Source organism: Dermacentor albipictus, chromosome 7, assembly GCF_038994185.2.
Source record: "Dermacentor albipictus isolate Rhodes 1998 colony chromosome 7, USDA_Dalb.pri_finalv2, whole genome shotgun sequence".
NCBI classification, from domain to species: domain Eukaryota; kingdom Metazoa; phylum Arthropoda; class Arachnida; order Ixodida; family Ixodidae; genus Dermacentor; species Dermacentor albipictus.
The window spans coordinates 87,479,472-87,498,766 of NC_091827.1; the positions used below are offsets into that span (position 1 = coordinate 87,479,472).

The 19,295-nt window shown below is 44.3% G+C and overlaps 2 long non-coding RNA genes across 2 annotated transcripts; both read left to right on the top strand.

Moving 5' to 3' along the window:
- The first annotated feature begins 3,182 nt into the window (after nucleotides 1-3,182).
- LOC135899717 (uncharacterized) lies at nucleotides 3,183-7,525 on the top strand. Its single transcript, XR_010563705.1, has 2 exons — nucleotides 3,183-3,290; nucleotides 7,134-7,525. It is a non-coding gene; the product is annotated as an uncharacterized lncRNA (long non-coding RNA).
- Nucleotides 7,526-8,355: 830 nt separating this feature from the next.
- LOC135899682 (uncharacterized) lies at nucleotides 8,356-18,131 on the top strand. Its single transcript, XR_010563691.1, has 3 exons — nucleotides 8,356-8,549; nucleotides 9,774-9,863; nucleotides 17,141-18,131. It is a non-coding gene; the product is annotated as an uncharacterized lncRNA (long non-coding RNA).
- The last annotated feature ends 1,164 nt before the right edge of the window (nucleotides 18,132-19,295 follow it).

A 19,295-nucleotide genomic window follows, 5' to 3' on the forward strand; every position in this document is an offset into this window, starting at 1 on the left:
ACACTACACGATAATTAGCCTGCTGGTAACTGAGGCTTGACAGAGAAAGAATCCCTCGCACATGGAGTAATAACCGGTAGGCGTTGTACAAAAAAACAAGCCATTACTCATCACTCATTACTTCTATTAGTCTCTGCTAGAAGCATACAGAATACACTGTCTCCAGACGATTTGCTAATAAAATTATCCTGCAAGAATATTTTTGTACAACTTCTTTTATGTGCTTATTTCCGCAGTCATTTTTTGGTGTTCAGATATATTTGAGCGTTTCCGTTTTCTGTATGCCATGTAAAAAGGGGGTTCAGGTTTTCTTAAAAGGAATTTGTCCCTTTTAGCCAGGGCCATCCCACATCCTTCTTATATAAAGAATATATTAATAAATAAAAAATGTTTTAGAAGATCCAGCGTTAGATCTTTCTTAGTGATATATATTGTATATGTGCGCTTAGGCGAAAACACGTCTTTGCAACTTGCTGCTTGGAAAAGACAGTCCCGCCTGAGAAAGCAATCATCGAAATAATTTTTGTTTCAGAAGCATATTTGTCATTGCAGGTGCCTTAAGCCCAATAAACATCACTAAAATCACACGGGTTCTTCGTCTGAACAATCTTCATGACACCCATTTCCACCACGACGAGCTCGGTATTCTATTCTCTTGTCTCTGAGTAAGCCCTGAAAAATTGTAGGGATGATGCCTATAGGCAAAGCGCCATTTGTTTTTTACTCACAGTTCATGCCTTCGTTTTAAGTTTAATGGCCACAGTGGTTACTCGTGGCCACCTTAAACCTGCCATGAAATTACCAGATTACCCTCACAAGATTGAAGACATGCTTTCAACCCCTTGGTTACGGATCGAAGCAGAAAACACAAAAACAGTTCGCGACATATTGGAAGATGAGGAGAGTGTCTATAGCACACTTGTGTCATATTTGGCTCCTCCCTTAAATGGGTGTCAGAGAGGTGGATCTCCCAGCGATGTCAAATACAATAGATGCGCAAAACACATGACAGCCGAAAAAAAACCTGAACATTTATTAAAACCATGCGGCGTGTGATGGCCGCGTAATATTTTATTATAATATTTCCCTGTTTTCATGTTTTCTTTTCTGCTTGTTTCTCTGCGTATTCTTGCAATGTTATTTTTCCCGTAGTTCTCGTTATTTAACCGGCGAGTCCACATTTTCAGCTACGACAGTCACACGAGTATTCTGCTATGCAGCGTTGCCAACTCCCGCCAAGCTCTTTTCGACACGTGCAGCAATGGTATGCCGTTGATGACGTCACACGTGGTGGTGGGGATACAGAACGAAACCTTGCAGGAATGGCTCTCTGCAGATCCAGTAATTTAGGGCATCCGCGATATGTCTCTGTACGCAGTTACTTGAGGGAACTTTCCAAGTGCCCCTAAATCTAGCTTCACCTATCATGAATTTGACAATGGCAGGAATATTCTGGCCCCTTTTATCAACATGGGAGCGCTGAAATTTGTTTAGCAAGTTTCGTGAAATGTTAGCATTTGTTTGCGGCATTTACGCCACGAACGCCAGCTACATTATTCAATAGCTTCAGAGGACATAACGTTGTGCCGTAGAAATCCAGTACGTTATTTTTCTTGTTCTATATCTGCCTTTCGGTGTTTATGCTTTCAGATTTATTTTTTTGTGCCAAATATATTTGGAATCAAAGCAAGTAGTTTTTCGATCACGCGAATATTTTCTCTGAAGACTGGAACTTCTTGTGGGATAAGCAGATTTTTCTGGTTCACCTAATTTCAACTGTATGATGAGTAATTAACAATTAAACAATTCTTACTCATTCTATTCCCCACTCTTCTGGAATCGCCTAACGTGTGAACGTTGCCATAGCGGATACAAATATGTTCATTCATGTATACATACCATGACCCTAGAAATATTTATCGCAGAAGTTTGGCAATATAAACATGCCAAATGATTTTCTTTTGTTTTCTATATACCGTCATGAAGACTGGTCCACCAGTAGAAACCGTTCAAATTAAGCATTGTTTTTGTTTATATTGTAGCATCACTCAAGTTCCATATATATATATATATATATATATATATATATATATATATATATATATATATATATATATATATATATATATATATATATATATATACAGCGTGTCCCAGCTAACTTGGGCCAAGATTTTAACGATACCTAACAGGTCTAGAGAAATCGCACCGATTGCATAGAAGCCGTAGTCTTGTGACATTGGCGCCAGCCTTTTTTTCATCACGAGGTATTAGTTACTTACTTTAAATTAATGAACGTCTTCATTATTGCTGGAATAGCAAACATAACAATTACAAAGTTGTAGGGCACCTTAAATAACCTCCGAATCAAGCATTTATTGCGTGCTGAAGTGGTCCTGGTCGTTTTTTCCAAAAAAAAAAGCAAATAGCCCGCGAAATACGATATAGATGCGCCTTCGCACGCCGCTACTCAAGCGCCTACAAGCCACCATCGAAAATTATACGGCTGAATTCTCTTATCAACGCATCGGACATGGCTCCTCAACGCTTATCAATGCGTCAGCTGCGACCACCACATAGCATGAAGCGCTGTATCGAGCTGTCGCCGCTAGTGAAGCAGTGTATCCGTGGCTATTCGCTTGGGAGTGCTTGAGTAGCGGCGCGCGAGCGCGTATTTATTTCGTATTTTGGATGTCTCGCGCGCTTTTATTCTTTCTCGGTAAAACCAACGAGGCAGAGCTCAGCCCTAAGCAAATGTTTGATTCGGAGGTTATTTCAAGTGCCGAACAACTTTGTAATTGCTATGTTTGCGATTCAAGCATTAATTAAACAGTTCAATAATAAAAGTAATCATTTAAATAATACGTCGTAATGAAAAAAAATACTGGCCGTAGGCACATACGACTACGGCTACTATGGAGTCGATGCGATTTCTCTAGAGCTTTTTGGTAGGTTTAAAATCTTGGTCCAACTTAGCTGGGACATCCTGTATATTTCTGTGTGTGTGTGTGCGCGCGCGCGTGCGTGCATGCGTGTGTGTGTGTCCGTGCGTGCGTGCGTGTGTGTGTGTGTGTGTGTGTGTGTGTGTGTGTGTGTGTGTGTGTGCGTGCGTGCGTGCGTGTGTGTGTGTGTGCGTGTGTGCATCTGCACAGCGCCGCTATAGCAGCAGGCCGCTGGTACGCAGGCGTGCCAAGCCATGAGCGGGATCTCCGACCAGGTCCGCACGGTACCAGGACGCCCTGTCGCCGCTCATCGAGCCTTGAACCGCCATTCTGCCAGCTGCCATTCGAGTATTCCGCTCGCTCTCACGCTCTGTGTGCTCTGCACGCCACTTCCTTGTTGGTGGCACGTGGTCTTCTGCCGCAATGGCCATGACCAATTCTCTTGTTACTGGCACAACACAATCATCATGATGAAGACATTGCGGTCACTGACCAAGTCAAGGTGAAAATTTGTGTTATTTTGACTTGGTCAGTGAGCGCAATTTCTTCACCACCATGTTACCTGACCAGACGAACTTCCGTCGAACTCTTGACTGCAATCATCATTCCAAGCTGGTCTTGTCACCGCCATCACGCCACTATCCACATCATCACACACATTCACGTGACCAGTTTTCTTTATCGATCTAAAGGTGCCAAGCATATACAGTTACCCTATTATAATGATTAAGTGTAATATCTTGACCAATTGCGTACTTCATTCTGTGTTACACGGCGTTATGGTAAAGACAGGCTTTCTCCAGGGTGGGTACTCGCCAAAGAAAGCTCACCCATTGACGTGACCATTCTTTGTTATCAAATCCAAAGCTACCAATCACCTAAGTTACACTATTATAACATTTAAATATCTTCACTTGACAAATTACGCACTTATTTCCCAGTTACAAATCGTTACGTGGCAGACACGGTTTATCCGGGATACTCGCCAAAAAAAGCTTACAAATCAGAAGGCATCCATCCACATTCTCGACAATGACTGAAAATGCGAAGACCCAGCTCCCTTTTAAAAAATTTGCATGGTCACGTGACCGAACGTTGATACATCTGCTGGTCTGTCCAGTGTATACGCTACCACATGTCCAAGAGATATTGTAAACCACTAGCGATGAACAATCAGTGTACTTGTTAACATGCCTTACAGAACAATCAATTTCGCTTGCATCGATTCTTCATCTCCTATATACTGCAGCACACAGGCCACCAAGTCTCCTATCCCCGGAAGAAATAACGTGGAGGTCGTAGCCGGCGGAACATTCTTCAAGCTATCCAAATTGGTGCGCACATAAAGTGCTCCGCCAACTTTTTTTTTACGTGCACTGTGTGACAAAGCAGGCTGAATGGCTGGGCAGGCCTTACTTTCCAGCTTCTTCATCAAACGCTCAGAAAGGGAGTGCGCAGAAGTGAACTCGGCAAAGCGCCTGCCTACCGGCGAAGGATCCGATAGCAATAACTTCCTTCTTTGGCACGGCGCTGGTCCCGTCTTCTTTCTGTCGTCGCTCTCAGTTTGTGTGCTGTTCAAAACGGTCCGTTGAAAACACTGTTTTACACCAACTAATACGACAGCGCATTGTCTGGACCAAGCTCTTACCCCCCCGCTACTAACGCACTTTTCCTCGCACGCTGCTCATTTATAGGCCAGCTGCTACGAAAATATGGCGCACGTAAAATGTTTTGTTTCGGATGTGGTGGATACAGAGCAGCCTCTGTGCAAAATTTTGTGTTCGAAATGCATGAAGATGCGTCACAAAAAGCTTGCAAAAGTTGGCGGTGTCCAAAAATCCAGCCGCTATACTCACCAGCGGCTGCTGTCTGGGAGTAGAAGTAAACAGACATCAAAATCTGAATATTAAGGCCTAAACGCACAGCAAGCGCCGGAAACAACTACAGCAGCCGCAAACGTGTCATGACCACCATTACAGGGATATTGTTTTATAGGTACTTTTGATATCGAAAATAAAAGGAGAAACGCTGCCACTTCCCCCCACCAGGAGCGACACATGGTCCAGAACCAGGCTCGTGCGTGCAAATCGCACGCAAATGATACCTCGTATTCAATTAGATTTATTTCCAATCTGTTTTTAATGAATACTTCGTTTACTCGGGGGCGCTTACTGTAATTGAGTTACATATTTCAGTAAACCATTACATATAACCAGTTACGTTGTTTACGAGGCAAGCTGTAAAAAGCGATTTGCATTTGAGAAGCTGAACTTGGTGGCAACGCCTCGGAAAGTATTTGTTTCCTCATCTTGACGCTCTCCCAGATGTTAGCACATGAATTGAGCAGCTTGTGGCATGCGTCGATAGCGAAGGCCACTCGGGACGTAAATGCCACGAAATCACATACGGAGGGTGTTTTTTTTCAGCTTTTCAATGGCCCAACCGGAGCGTGCTTCGCTAGTCCCAGCAACTATGTAGTTTGGCCCTTCATAGAGGCCACAGATGCTGAGTAGCCACAATATTGTGCACAAGATTGCGAATACGTTACAACACCTCCCGACCCCACAGGGCATACATTGAGCGAACAAGCTAACCTTCACGTACTTCCCCCTCTTTTTCCTTCTCGAGGAGGTCTTCAGTGCCGCTGCTGATGTCTCCACATCAAAACCATTACAAACAACATTTCTTAAAGCAATCGTTAGTGCAGAAAAAAAACGTATGAACGGAAGCAGAGGACACACGAATAAGCGCGAGACCAGCTCCTTCAGTTTACTGTATCTATAAAGTGTTAACGAAAGCTCATGGGAAGCTAACATAAAAGTAATGGATTACTATAGAGAAATTTCTTAATTACCTTCGGGGTCAGCCATGGCTTATTGTATTCGAATAATCTTTTGCATGAAGTATTCGTAATTGTAATCGGTTACTTTCTTTCGTGTACGAATCTGTTCAGACCGCACGGCTCTTCGGATTGACCTCCAACATTAAGCGTTGATCGTGGCTTCCAGCACCGCGCATATAAATCTCAGAGGTGGCGCATACTCTGACCTCCGCCATATACGCTGACTCCCCCATGTGCCCGAGTCGCATGCTTGGTTTTTATTTAAAAGCTGCTGTTAAGGAAATTATGCAATTACCAGTCCCATACCTTCGCCAATATTGATTCAGTCATATATAGTACTCATTTGTAACCAATTTATCCCAAGTGAAATGTGGTTTTGGTTGTCCTTTAGGGCGAAGTATCGTTCCTTTTTTTCTTAGCTACAGCATGTTTCGGAGCCTATTATGCGGCTTCAGCCAGGTATGTTGCCTCGATTTTTCATGTTAATGCGTGGCACAAACCTATCTCCGACACAGGTCGGAAGCGTCTGCCTGGGTCTATTTCCCGAAGGTTGCGCAGCTAGCAGCTCGTGAATAATGGCGTGTTTGTCAGCGCTCGTTTATTTAATGACTTGAACGGGACCGCTCAAATAATTTAGTCCGCACACATTGATTCACAGCTGGGCGCGATCGCACAAGCGCATCATCAGTTGTATCGCGAAAGGGCGCCGCGCAAAGCGGGGAACAGAACAGCTGTCAAAGTAACATGTATGGTTTTATTTGACACGAAGCGCAGCTATATAACACAGTAAACACAAAAAAGGTAAGAAGAAACGTACACGCCAAATGAAACTGAACAGGCTCACGCATGCGCAAATGCAAGTAAAGGCTGGGAAAGCCAATCGGCTTCGTCTTATGTAAATACCAAAGTACTAGTATATCGTGCACCAACAGAAGATAAGACTGCCACTGTGAATAAAACAATGAAATATTCCTTCTGCAAACACTGCCGGACTAACCGAAACGGATTCCTTTACGACAATCTTATTGCACTGTTTAGACAGTGTCTTTTCTTTTTTAATGTTTATGGGCGTCTTTTTTTCTTCACGGTCTAAATGTTACTTCGCCTTTTTTATAACTTTATACTGACAGCGCCGCAGGTTGTAAAATTTAACAATTGTGATTTTCTTAATGAATTGGTAATGGGTGTGCTACTTGGTATGATATGTTACTAAGCACTTGGAACGAAGCCAATGCTGCGGCACTATATTACGAAGCCGATGCTACGCTTTCCATCGGTGTTCATCTGCCGCACATTTATTTTATGTCCTCCTACTGCTTACTTTCCACGACATCACTGCTCACTACCAGCTGGGACGCAGGCAGTTTCTGGCTCCCCACCCGAAGCTAGGCTGACCCCAGGCCGCGGTGCTGAGAATGCTGCGGACGGGCTCCTTTCCGTCTAGATCCAAGCTTCGCCCCTACACTCCGGGTGTGGATCCCCGCTGCCCCGACTGCGGCGAGAAACGGTCCACCTTGAAGAACGTGCCGTGTCAATGTTTTACGTTGCACCACTCACCTTCCAATAGGCAAGAAGACCGGGAAGAAGCCGTCAAGAGCGACGACATTCAGGTACAGCTTCGGGCTGTCCAAAGGACCTGCGACAGAGCTGAACATGACGGTCTTCCGCCCCCAGCGTGGGTGCGGCCCGCGACTACGACAGTGTACTCCCTTAGGACCACATAAAGTTTCTTGATTGTCTCTCTCAGTCCTCCTACTGATATGAATATTCCAAATTTTTCTGAAGTATTGCCTTACATTTTTGTTGCCCTTAAAATTCCTCTAACCCTAAGTTGTGCCCCTAGATGCGCGTAACGCGTTAAAAAGAAGCTTTCATTTTCATCTAATTTTCGCCATAAACGTGATTACACAAATACCGCATGTTCCTTCTTTTGCATGAGCAAACAGGCCCTTTTGTGTAAATAAACTTCGCTTTACATTTACAAGAACGACAACGCGCTGACCAATACAAATCACTTTTTACTGATAATGCATGCTAGCGACACCAAACTTTATCGCTGTGGCCTTTTCGGCCCGCATATAGATTTCATCGCATGACAGCAAAAGGCCGTCCACTGCCCATTCCCCCTGCATCAAAAATAACTATCCACACATTACTCTGACTGCGTAGCAGAAGAAAGGTTCTTCATAGCAAGAAGTTGACGGTTTTCACGCTTACACAGTCGTCGGCAAACAAGGCCCGCCGTGACTGGGGAAGCCACAGAGACTTGTTATTAGTTGCTGCATGCGTGTGCAAGTTGTTTAGTCTGACAGAATGAACGAAACACGACAATTAGGTGACCTCTCTTCAGTACCGGTGTGCCTGAAGGGCTTGCTTTCAGGCTTTCTTGCCTCAACTGCGTGCAAGCAGCTTGCATGCGGATAGATTACGGCAGCGCTGAAAAAAAAGAAAGAAGGAAAATATCCGGTTGCATCATCTGAAGGATAAACCGCTGGGAATGGTGACTCCTGCAACATGAGTTGTCTGCATTTGCGAATAAAACGGTTTGTTTCTCGAAGCCTTCATCGCAATATGTTTTCGTCACGTCTGTAGCGGCTCGCTGCCTGCTATATAAAACGCATTTCCCACGGGCGTATTCACGTTCACCACGATCCCAAGCGAGGCCGATCCAAACTTCGACACAAAACTCAACACGTTATTCCACACTGAATACAGGTCGAGCAGCCTGCAGTTCAAGCAAGACCGCAAGACGAATGCAATGAGAGGTACGTTTTCCAAAATTCTTCCAGAGTCATTCAGATATTCAATGAAATCAGTCAGCTTGTCGAACCGTTGGCTCCTGCTATCACATTGTTCTCGTTTGCCTCATCGTCTTGAATTTCAATCTCCCGCCTTCCCCGTGTTTGCCCTCATTAATGATGCGTACTTTAGTTTCCTACGCACATGCCTATAAGGTACGCTTTGTGTGAACGATTGGCATCCTAATAAAAAAGAAGAGTTGGAATGCTTAATGCTCACTTTTCTAAGCCGAGCTTAAGAGACTGAAACCAAATTTATCTCGCACACCTTATCAGTCTACATGACATCGCTAAAATCATTACAATGTCCAGTGTAGAACTGCAATTGTATTAAGAACGGAGTTACTCCTTCACCTATACTAGACATCATATTGCGAAAATTGCCATAGCACACTAGACGTACATCAGACTCCGCCAGGCTACAAGACGCATTACGCAGCACGGACCTGGCGGAGCAGCTCTGGGCTGTCCAGTGAGCCCACGATGCGTCCAGGCAGTTACAACTCCCGGTCCCAACGTGGGAGTAGCCCGCTCTATGGGACCTTGCGCCCCGTAGCTCGCAGGACCTTTCTATAAAGTTACTCCATCCATCCATCCATGCACTCGTTCACGTCAGTGTGAATTCAGAAGCGAGGACAAAAAGTCGATGCTTCGAACGCAACACCGGCCGAAGAGACCTATAAGCGGAGATCTACATATGTGCTGTTATCCCTAGTTCCAATGCAATACATAAAGGCCTTGTCTTACGTCTAGCCTGTGGTTGACAAGTGCGACTCAACTCCCCCCGTTCTAACAAAACGCGGAGAGGAGCGGGCGTGACACAGCACGCTTGAGCACTGCTTGGCGATAGTCCGTCGTCAAGGGCGTGCGGATTGGTTGTTTTAGCAAAATCAGATGATCTACGTCATCCTATTTTGCTCAACCAGCCAATCAGCGTGCGCCTGATGTTGAAAAACTTTGACCAATCGCGGAAGACTAATGTCGGGAACGGTGTAGAAACAGCTGGAAATAGCTTAAAGGTTTAGCGCCCTTTGTTTCACTTCATGAGTAAATTAATAAATTAACATAACAGCGGTAAAATGCATGGTTACAATTTTTATTGTGTAAATTTCTCCAACGGACATTGCATTAAAAGTAGAGTAAGAACTATACTCAAACGCAGCAATTGAAAACTCCACCTTTGCTTTGCAGGGACAGGAGAGACTACGGCAATATTTGTCGCCTCCATCTTCGCTGTTCTGACGGTTTCCTGCTCGGCTTCTTCTTATGACCAATGTCCAGGTAAATTTCTCCTCTATAAGATGCCACGCAGAATGACTACAAGTTGGCACTAAAGTTCCTGCACGTGCATAGAAAAAAAGCTATTTAGGGAAAGCGTGTCAGGCGCCGCCGACGCATCCTATTCTTCGCCGCTGGACATCTGTGCTGGGCAGCATCAAAGATAAATGTATACATGTCTGAAGATACTCGTTGGGTATCTTGTATCTGCATCATGATACACCTGGCCAGACATGTATCAGTATCTGTACTTCCGATACATCAAAGAATACATGGTGTATCTTAAAATACAAGCTACTGCTATCGCATCACCAACGTTCGCATCACCATAAACGTTGTCTAAACTCCGCTTCTCAAGCTGATAATGGTGCAACAAAGCCACCTGAATAAATGAATATGTCGCTAACGAACGCTCTACACCAGCAGATAAGTAGAATATGAACGGTCATTGCAGCCTTAATGGCTCGCTGTATATACGTTGCGTCGCAAGAGAATTTCGCTACCAGCGTTGTTGCTGCTGTATTTCATTTCGGTAATCTGGTATTCCGTAAACGGTAACACGTGTACAGACAAGGCTAAACTCCAGTGACGTATTTGCACCATCGTATATAGGTTTTTTATCGACGTTCTTGTAGTTATATGGCAGCCTGCTAGCAGGTCGGCAAGATGAGCAGCGACTCCCATCACTTACAAAAGCGAGAAGCAAGAACCCCGGACAACCCAGCTTATGAAGAACTCTCATGTTATGTTACTAAAACAACCCCAATAAATTATTTCAGAATGAAGGCATTAGACCTAGAGCAAGAAAGAGAAAATTTCGAGATACTGACAAACATTTCATTCAAATGAAACAAAGTTGGTCGGTGTTAAGAAATTTCCGAGCAAACATTTTTGTTTTCACGCGTTTGCTGCTATATTCATTATATAGGTCTATAATATGAAATTTCCGCATGTATCAGAATATAGGAAGACACAAATAGAAAGTATCGTATAGAATACACTGTTTGCGGTAGTATATTGTATTTGTATCCCAAATGCTTGTTTCCCGAGTATCTTGTATCGTATCATGACGCAAATGCAAAGTATCTTTGCCCAGCCCTGCTGGACATCCTCCTGGAAGCCGGCTTCGTGCACCATATTCATGCTAGCATGGTCTTAGGCTGGTAAAAATGAAGTAGACGACCAAGCTACCAATGTGTTCATGTGTCAATAATTTTCCCTTTTTCTCTCCCTCAAGTGTAGGGCAGTCAACCATGCGACTCCTTGGTTAGCCTCCCAACCTTTAGCTCTTCGTCTCACTGTTGCTCTCTTGCTGGTTGCGTGTTATGGAATATAATTTTCCTTTCTGAGATCATCATTACCTTTCGTGACGTAGAAGCGGCCGTTGAAGGCTGAAAATTCCATTCTCCGCCGCTTCTTAAGAGCGAGTTACGAAGGATACGGTGGACGACGCTGTTCGTGAGAGGGAGTAGGAAGATTGCGCTACTGCTCAAGGAAAGCAGCAATACGCAGGGTCTTTGAATGAAACAGATTCACTTTAAATGGTGCGCAATACATCGAGTACACGAAGCCAAGAACGACATGGACGCAGCACTCTCAAACAAACATTTCGGTGCATGTGCAAGCGCTTACTACAGGAAAGAACACGGGAACCTGTGAAAGAAGAGTATGCATGCAGAGCATGTGCCTACATCTCGCACGGACATCAACGCAACAAAAGGCGCGAAATATATATCAGACCTTCCCAAATATTATCCCACCGTTAGAAGCACATTAGATTAAAAATATATTTTTCTGTCAGCGTACTCGATAGCCGACTCCCACGCTGGCCACCCGACTGGTGAATGCGGAAGGCCTCCGTAGTTTCAGGCGTCACTTCATTAGCGTTCTCAAGCAGAATACTTGTTTAGTTTGTTTTTTTTAAACGACACAACGCGAGCAGCGTAGTTCGCATGCACTGAGGGAATTTATTTTCTGCGAAGCATATTGAAGCCGCTGGCTATTCACCATTAGCGATTGTTCATACTGTTACCACATCGATCCACCTTTGTGTAAGCCCTACTGAAATGCAAGCAATAGTGTGTATGACGGGAGGGTGTCTATAACAGGTGCAATCTGACGCCGACGACCTTAATATGACTGAAATGGCACGGCACGACCTTCTTTTTTCTTTTCTTTTTTCTGCTGTAAGCGTGAAGTATTTCTCGGCCTGGTCGGAGCCAATGTCCGACTAAGGTCACGCGCAAGGATGCGCCAATTTGATCTATGAAAGATGTTGCCCTATCTTGCACATAGTGCAGTTCGAAAAGGCGCCGGGCACAGTGCAAACAAACAGTGCACATAGTGCGGATTATGGCCTGGTAATTGGCCAGTATGCATTGAACATTCTGCAAGAAACTCGTGGATATTACGTCAATTAAAGTGGTCCCCTACTTCAGGTGATGAGCATGACTGCAGACGTGTGTTCCAGCGCTAACACGCCGCCGTTACCATGCGATCGTCGTCATTCTTTCATCGTCCGGTTATTGTGATAATGCTTTGGTTGTCATGTCATCCTAATCGCTTCCCCATTGTAACTCATTTGCTGTCACTGCGTTTTCATATAGTTATCAAATCACCGTTAACATTACATCGTCGTCATGTCATCGCCGACATCGTGTCACCGTCCCAAAGTCACTGTCATGACAGCGTGGTCGATTACATCATGTTTTTGCTGCGATTGCATTGTCGTCAACCCGTTCCCAGCATACCCTTATCCTCCCGCCATCATTGCGATTCCATCTTCGTCATCCCTTGGTCATCATTGCATCGCCGACGCGCCATCGTCGTCATATTTTCGTCGCCTAATGATTGTCGCCATGCTGTTGTCATCATGCCATTGTAATCAAGTTAACATCGTCATCCGAATGGCATTACTGCAGCACCTGCAGCACGTTGTCATACCATCGTCCTCATGCCGCACTTACCACTCTTTGCACACAAGTTTGCTTCGCTTGACACATATGAAACGCTTCGCATAACAATAGAGACATTTTGCCCATCCATAATTGCCCATCCACTATTTTTGCCCATCCACGGGGGCGTAAACGTGGACGGCTGCAGCGGTACAGCCGCCTGGTGGCGTACAGTTTAGCCAGACAAACACAGAGCTGAAACTGCAGTAACGCACTTTATTCTATGAATACTTTGTTTAGCGCAAAACGACAAACACAAGAAAGACGACAGGACAAAGCGCTACTCTCAACTCTTGAGTTGAGAGTAGCGCCTTCTCCTGTTGTCTTTCTTGTGTTTGTCGTTTTGCGCTAAACAAAGTATTCATGGATTCGCACCAACTAGCCCGCCAACGCATTGTGCTGCACTTAATTCTGCTTCGCTGTTGGTGTAAATTTCTGTCATGGTGAACACGATTGCGCCGCTGTTGAAAATTTACACCAGCAGCTAAGCAGAATATAGTAATCGGGTTTGTGTTTGTGTGGTTGAGCTTTGCACCACCAGCTGCCCCACCGATCTGGCCGCTGACATTTACGCGCCCGCACAACCGCCAAACTGGCCGCGCTTGCCGGAAGACCGGACGCACTAAAAATTATTCTAATAGAGACTCTCACGCCAGCCTAGTGTCCTAAGTTGTCTACCAGCTTGGGCTTCTTGGCATGTGCTCGAGGTCTGCCACGGTGATCGTTCCATCGTCGTCATTCTAGCTTCGTGGCCTGACTCTCATCACGTCGTCGTCCTCCCACTTTCTACGCCAACGCTATGCCCCAAATTTTCTAACAGCTTGGGCCACTAGGTACGTGCTCGTGATTCCATCGGGGTCATTGCATCATAATTATTCCGGCTTTATCATCCGACTCTCGTGAAGCCGTCATTGTCACGTCACCATTTCAATGCGGTTGTCATGTGTTCGTTGTCACATCGCCATTGCGATGCCATCGGTTGTCGCTCCATCGTCGTCTCTCAAGCTTTGTTATCCGGCACTCGCCATACCGTCATCGTCACGCCCTCGTCCTCAGGCACGGTTTAATCCTTGACGCAGTCGCCGTCACGCCATTATGATTATGCGCTTGTCATCCTCCCATCGTACTCACAACGTTGTCATGCCATCGATGTCCATGTGTCATAGAGTCGTCGACATGCATAATTTGTCATAGTTTCATGGTGATACCCTCATACTCATTCCATAGTTATCTTCTAACTTCGTTATCTGATTCTCGCCATGCCGTCGTTGTCACTCAGGGTGGTGCCATCGCTGTCATTCTATCGTCGTCATTCTAACTTCGACATTCGACCCTCGTCATTGCGTCATCATCACGCGGTCGTTTTGCCATCGTCATCACTTCAATAACGTCATCCCATTGTGATCATACCATCATGGCCATACCGTTTCCATCGACAAACCGACGTCAGTCCTTCGTCGTCATTGTAACGTAATCCCGCTGTAGTATTTCAATCGTGGCTGTACCGTCGTAGTCTTGCCATGTCGTTGCTGTGTATTCATTATCCAGTCGCTGTCGTACGTTCATTTTTATACAGTCGTTGTCTTGCTGTCGTGGCCATGCCATCATCGCCTATCCAGCTTCGTTATCTGGTGGTCGTCATACCGTTCTCCTCGCCTCGTCGTCGTCACGCTGTCGACCTTATACCACCATTATCGCTTAAGAATCGTCAATGTATTGTGATGTCGTCCCCGTGAAAATACGTTTGTCCTTCCATCGACGTCATTCCTGCTTCGTCATTCCATCGTCGACCCTGCATTGACGTCCTACAGTCATTTCAAGACGCCATTGGTTATGGGTGACCTCGGGAAGAGTGTGACATAGCAAAGTGGGACAATACCGGAGTTCGTAGCAACGGAAGTCTCAGAAGGACCGCTACAGACAAACGCTACGTCAGAAATACAGTGTATCGCAACGTTCCTACAGTGCTGATCACATTACTATCTACAATCATCTAGAGATTAGTGCGGTGGCAAATTTTTTTTTTAGCTGGCTAGATTTTTTTTTGTACTCTGCAGGTGGTGTCCTCGCCATAATAAAACGCAATAATTTACCTACAAATCAAAAAGAGTTGTAGACAATTCCTTTCTTTAGCTTTGCGGACAGCATATCGGGAATTCTATTTAGGACAAGATAACATTGCATGTAATTTCCCACAAATATGGCTGGCATGTTTGTTCCAGATTCATATTCAGATTTATTAGTTCAAAAAAAGAAGTAATTACATGACAAATATAAAGACGAGGGTCCCAAAGTGAAAGAACTGTAGTGGGACCCTCGGTAAATAACATCATTGATGGTGATATCATCAATGCCATGTATGCAGTAAATAGTACTTGAGTTTTTGCCGAAGTTACACTAGTAATAAATTTTTTATTGTCTCTCAGTACAGCTAGGATCCCTTGAGGACGAAAAATTTAACGCTTCGTCTTGAGCTCACCAAAAAGAATGCTCTTTTTCTTACACCACCTTTAAGGCCGAAGCACAATAGGCTTGCCAGAGATGGCAAGCTCGTATAATTTTTTCCACAAATGAAAATATTACAGTCGTGTGCGCTTAGTATATTGGTGTTGCGTTTATATTAGAAAGTTCAGTACATGCTGTTTTGTTTTTCAACATTAAGTTATTGGGCATGTTTACAAAATGCGCTTTATCACCGGAACGCTTTTTCTTTCTTTGTTTTTATATTACCTCGCATTATGATTCGGTCATTGGAAGCTTCTTCTTTATGGAGAAGCCGGCTACATAACACTTGCAGACATATCAAATTTCAAAACTACACACTAAATAACGCGAAAGATAAACGCCATGTCAGCCTCCAATCTGTTGAGTTGAGCTATAGAGAAATCGTTACGGTGCCATGGATTAATGAACGAGTGGTACGAATTTTGTACTGCTCGGCATTACTTTCTTGTTTGTTTTTGGTGTCTTTAGATTCTTTTTCTGCCTCATCATATGTTGTTTCTTCTCTCTGTTTTGCCTCCTTTCCTAAGGTTTAGACGCCGTCTTGCGCGAAATAAACCTCCGGTTGGTAGTCGGCGCTCCGTTTTACCTCCTTGGCTTTAATCCCGTTCTTAATGCTGTTTCCTTTCGAAGGAGCACACTCTTAGGAAAATAATACGCCAACAGCTACCGTACTGTCTCAACTCAAAGGCCATAGCTTAAAACGATTGTCAGTATTCCTAGGCCGCAGGGGTAGAAGTTGCTACAGAATGTACAAGCGAATCACTGGGTGAAGTAATTTAGTTTACCGTTTCGAGACGCAGAAAGCAGTACGAATAGTTTTCTAAATATTTGGTGGCAACCTTCTTTGAAATGGAGATTATCTTGATAGCCTTGATCCAGGGCTCAGGGTGGTTCGCGTCATAATTTGCTGGAGACAACTTAGTCATAGAATGACCTTTACCGCGCCATTTTGCAGCGTAAACTTTAAGGCAACAAATTATTGTACACTACCTACTGTCAAAAAATACCTAACATGAGCAACGTGCTGCTAGGTTAGGTAATCTTTCATTGGAAAAGGTATCTCCTTGCACGTGGCTTTTGCACTAGTAATGCTATTTCTGGCTTCACTGAAAATCTTGCCTTGGTGCTGTTTGAGTATATTAAACCTTTATATATGCCTTTCGGGGTTATTAATGATAAATTTGATATAGAAAGTGTACTTCCTTCCCAGTACGGCAAATCAACATGTCATTTTATTTGTTAATTCGAATGCATTATATGCCCAATTACGCGCAAATCCGTCGTAGTCGGCGTGACCGGCAAACGGTACCAAAAATGGACGACACCGCGAAGAAACAGAGCACGTCAAGAAATGCTCGCGTTGACGTCAAAATTTTCAGGCAGGTTCCTGTAAATTAAGCGGAACAATGGCTTTGAAAAAGAAATCTGGTGTATTTCTGTGTCGGCGGGAATCGAGCCCGGGCCTCCTGGGTGCAAGAAGAGACCGCTTCCCCGACGCCACGCCGGCTCCGCGGCTCCGATTGGCGGAAGCTGTGCCTAGTGCGTGGGCCATGGCACATGTCACGTCACAGCCATTTGGCTGACTAAAACTGCCGCCTAATGCGAGCGTCATTGGGTACGTAATAGCGCAGATCTGGAAGAGGAGGTTGCGCCACGTCATGAGTGCTTAAGCTGAGTGCGTTCATGACGTTCCTTGTTCTAGAAACGGTATAGTGCTTTTGCATTCGCGCACGTAAGCAGTCTTAAGTGTCCCTGCTGAATTATTTTTGTGCGAGCAAAAAATAGGGCGTACTTTTCTTATCACTATCTTTTTTTTTTCAGACCACCAGTTCGTATCGGACGCTGCGATTAACGGTGCCATCTCTTCAATGAAGAACATCTACTCCACTGAGGAATTCGGGCTCGCGCAGTGGCGGTGGAGCCCTTTCGCCCTTAATTTAACATCATTATACTTCTCCATAGAGGGCACTTTCGAGCCTTTTACGCGATACTGCAAAGGAGTAGACGCCATGGTGGATGCGGAACTTGAGTTTAACTGGGTCGTCAATGCAGAATGCACTATTGGAGATCAGAAAGACTTCCTGGGAGCTGCTCGTGTGTATTTCAACCAAGGGGTAGCCAAGGTCCTGTTCAAGTTGAAGTCATTCTCAGAAAATGAAACTTTCATGTTGCAGCCAGCAGCAGTGCGTCCCACGAGGCAGGGGACTATTTCAACCAGATTCTACACCATTGAGGCGCGATATTACATGGAATCTGTGCATATTCTGGTGAACCAGTTGGTTAAGCTCTATGCAAATAATATACTTAGCTGGATGTCGGAGCGTTTTGTTATTGAGAACGTTTTAGAGTGGGGAATAAATAAAATGGCGCCCTTTTACCTAGGCTTCTAGAGCAATTATCCATATAGTGCACAAAGGTACAGTACCCAAATAACAAAACATCTCGTTAAAAACTTTACTAGCTGCATTTATAAGTGTGATATTCATTTATTTCCGGTCATGTGCAAGCAAAGATGATCCCGGCGCACGTGTACAAATCTAAATTAGTAACTGAAACGCTCTCCTTAGGGTCGTGCTTCAATAATTTTCAAAAAAGTAAAAGTTTGGTTTCTCGAACAAATTTCTGTGGTCAATGAGGTTAAATTCAGGCGATCCTCCTGCGTGTGTCCTGGCATCTATGTCTGAATGCGTTACGCTGATCATTCTAAAGCATTGGTCCTCGTGCAAATGCCTCCTTGTCTTATTTTATGCGCTCGCGATTTTTATATTTCAATAAATTTAGAAAATCTTCCGGAGGTTCTAATACAATGGGAGCGCCCTGTGTTGTCGTCTCCCTCCATCCTTTGTCTGTAGCAGTTTTTATTCACAATACAACGGGCTTTCACTACCTGCATTGATGATATGCTGTTCCTTCAAACTTTCGCATTTATAAGTGCGCCACTGTTTCGCGACAGCTCAACATTTCAGTATGCCGTAGCAATTTGCATTGGACAGTGTGTCTACACAGCCAGCACGATTATTCCACCAATAATGGTTAAGTTTTGTTCAGTCTGGCAGGAGTTGATGACTATCCCTATCACAATGCCTATTCACTGATGGTGCTACAAGCACTCATTTAAAAAGCCAAAGCGCGCACTACACGATAATTAGCCTGCTGGTAACTGAGGCTTGACAGGGAAATAATCCCTCGCACATGAAGTAATAACCAGTAGGCGTTGTACAAAAAAACGAGCCATTACTCAGTACTCATTACTTCTATCAATTTCTGCTAGAAGCATACAGACTACACTCTCTCCAGACGAACTGCTAATAAAATTTAACCTGCAAGAATATTTTTGTATAACTTCTTTTGTGCGCTTAGTTCCGTAGTCATTTTTTGGTGTTTAGATATATTTGAGCGTTTCCGTTTGCTGTATGTCATGTAAAAAGGGAGTTCAGGTTTCCTTAAAAGGAATTTGTCACTTTTATCCTGGGCCATCCCACATCCTTCTTATATAAAGGATATATTAATAAATAAAATATATTTTAGAAGATCCAGCGTTAGATCTTTCTGAGTGATATATATTGTATATGTGCGCTTAGGCGAAAACACGTCTTTGAAACTTGCTGCTTGGAAAATGCAGTCCCGCCTGAGACAGCAGTCATCGAAATAATATTTGTTTCAGAATCATATTTGTCATTGCAGGTGCCTTAAGGCCAATAAACATCACTAAAATCACACGGGTTCTTCATCTGAACAATCGTCATGACACCCATTTCCACCACGTCGAGCTCGGTATTCTATTCTCTTGTCTCTGAGTAAGCCATGAAAAATTGTAGGGATGATGCGTATAGGCAAAGCGCCATTTGCGTTTTGCTCACAGTTCATGCCTTCGTTTTAGGTTTAAAGGCCACAGTGGTTACTCGTGGCCACCTTAAACCTGCCATGAAATTACCAGATTACCCTCACAAGATTGAAGACATGCTTTCAACCTGGT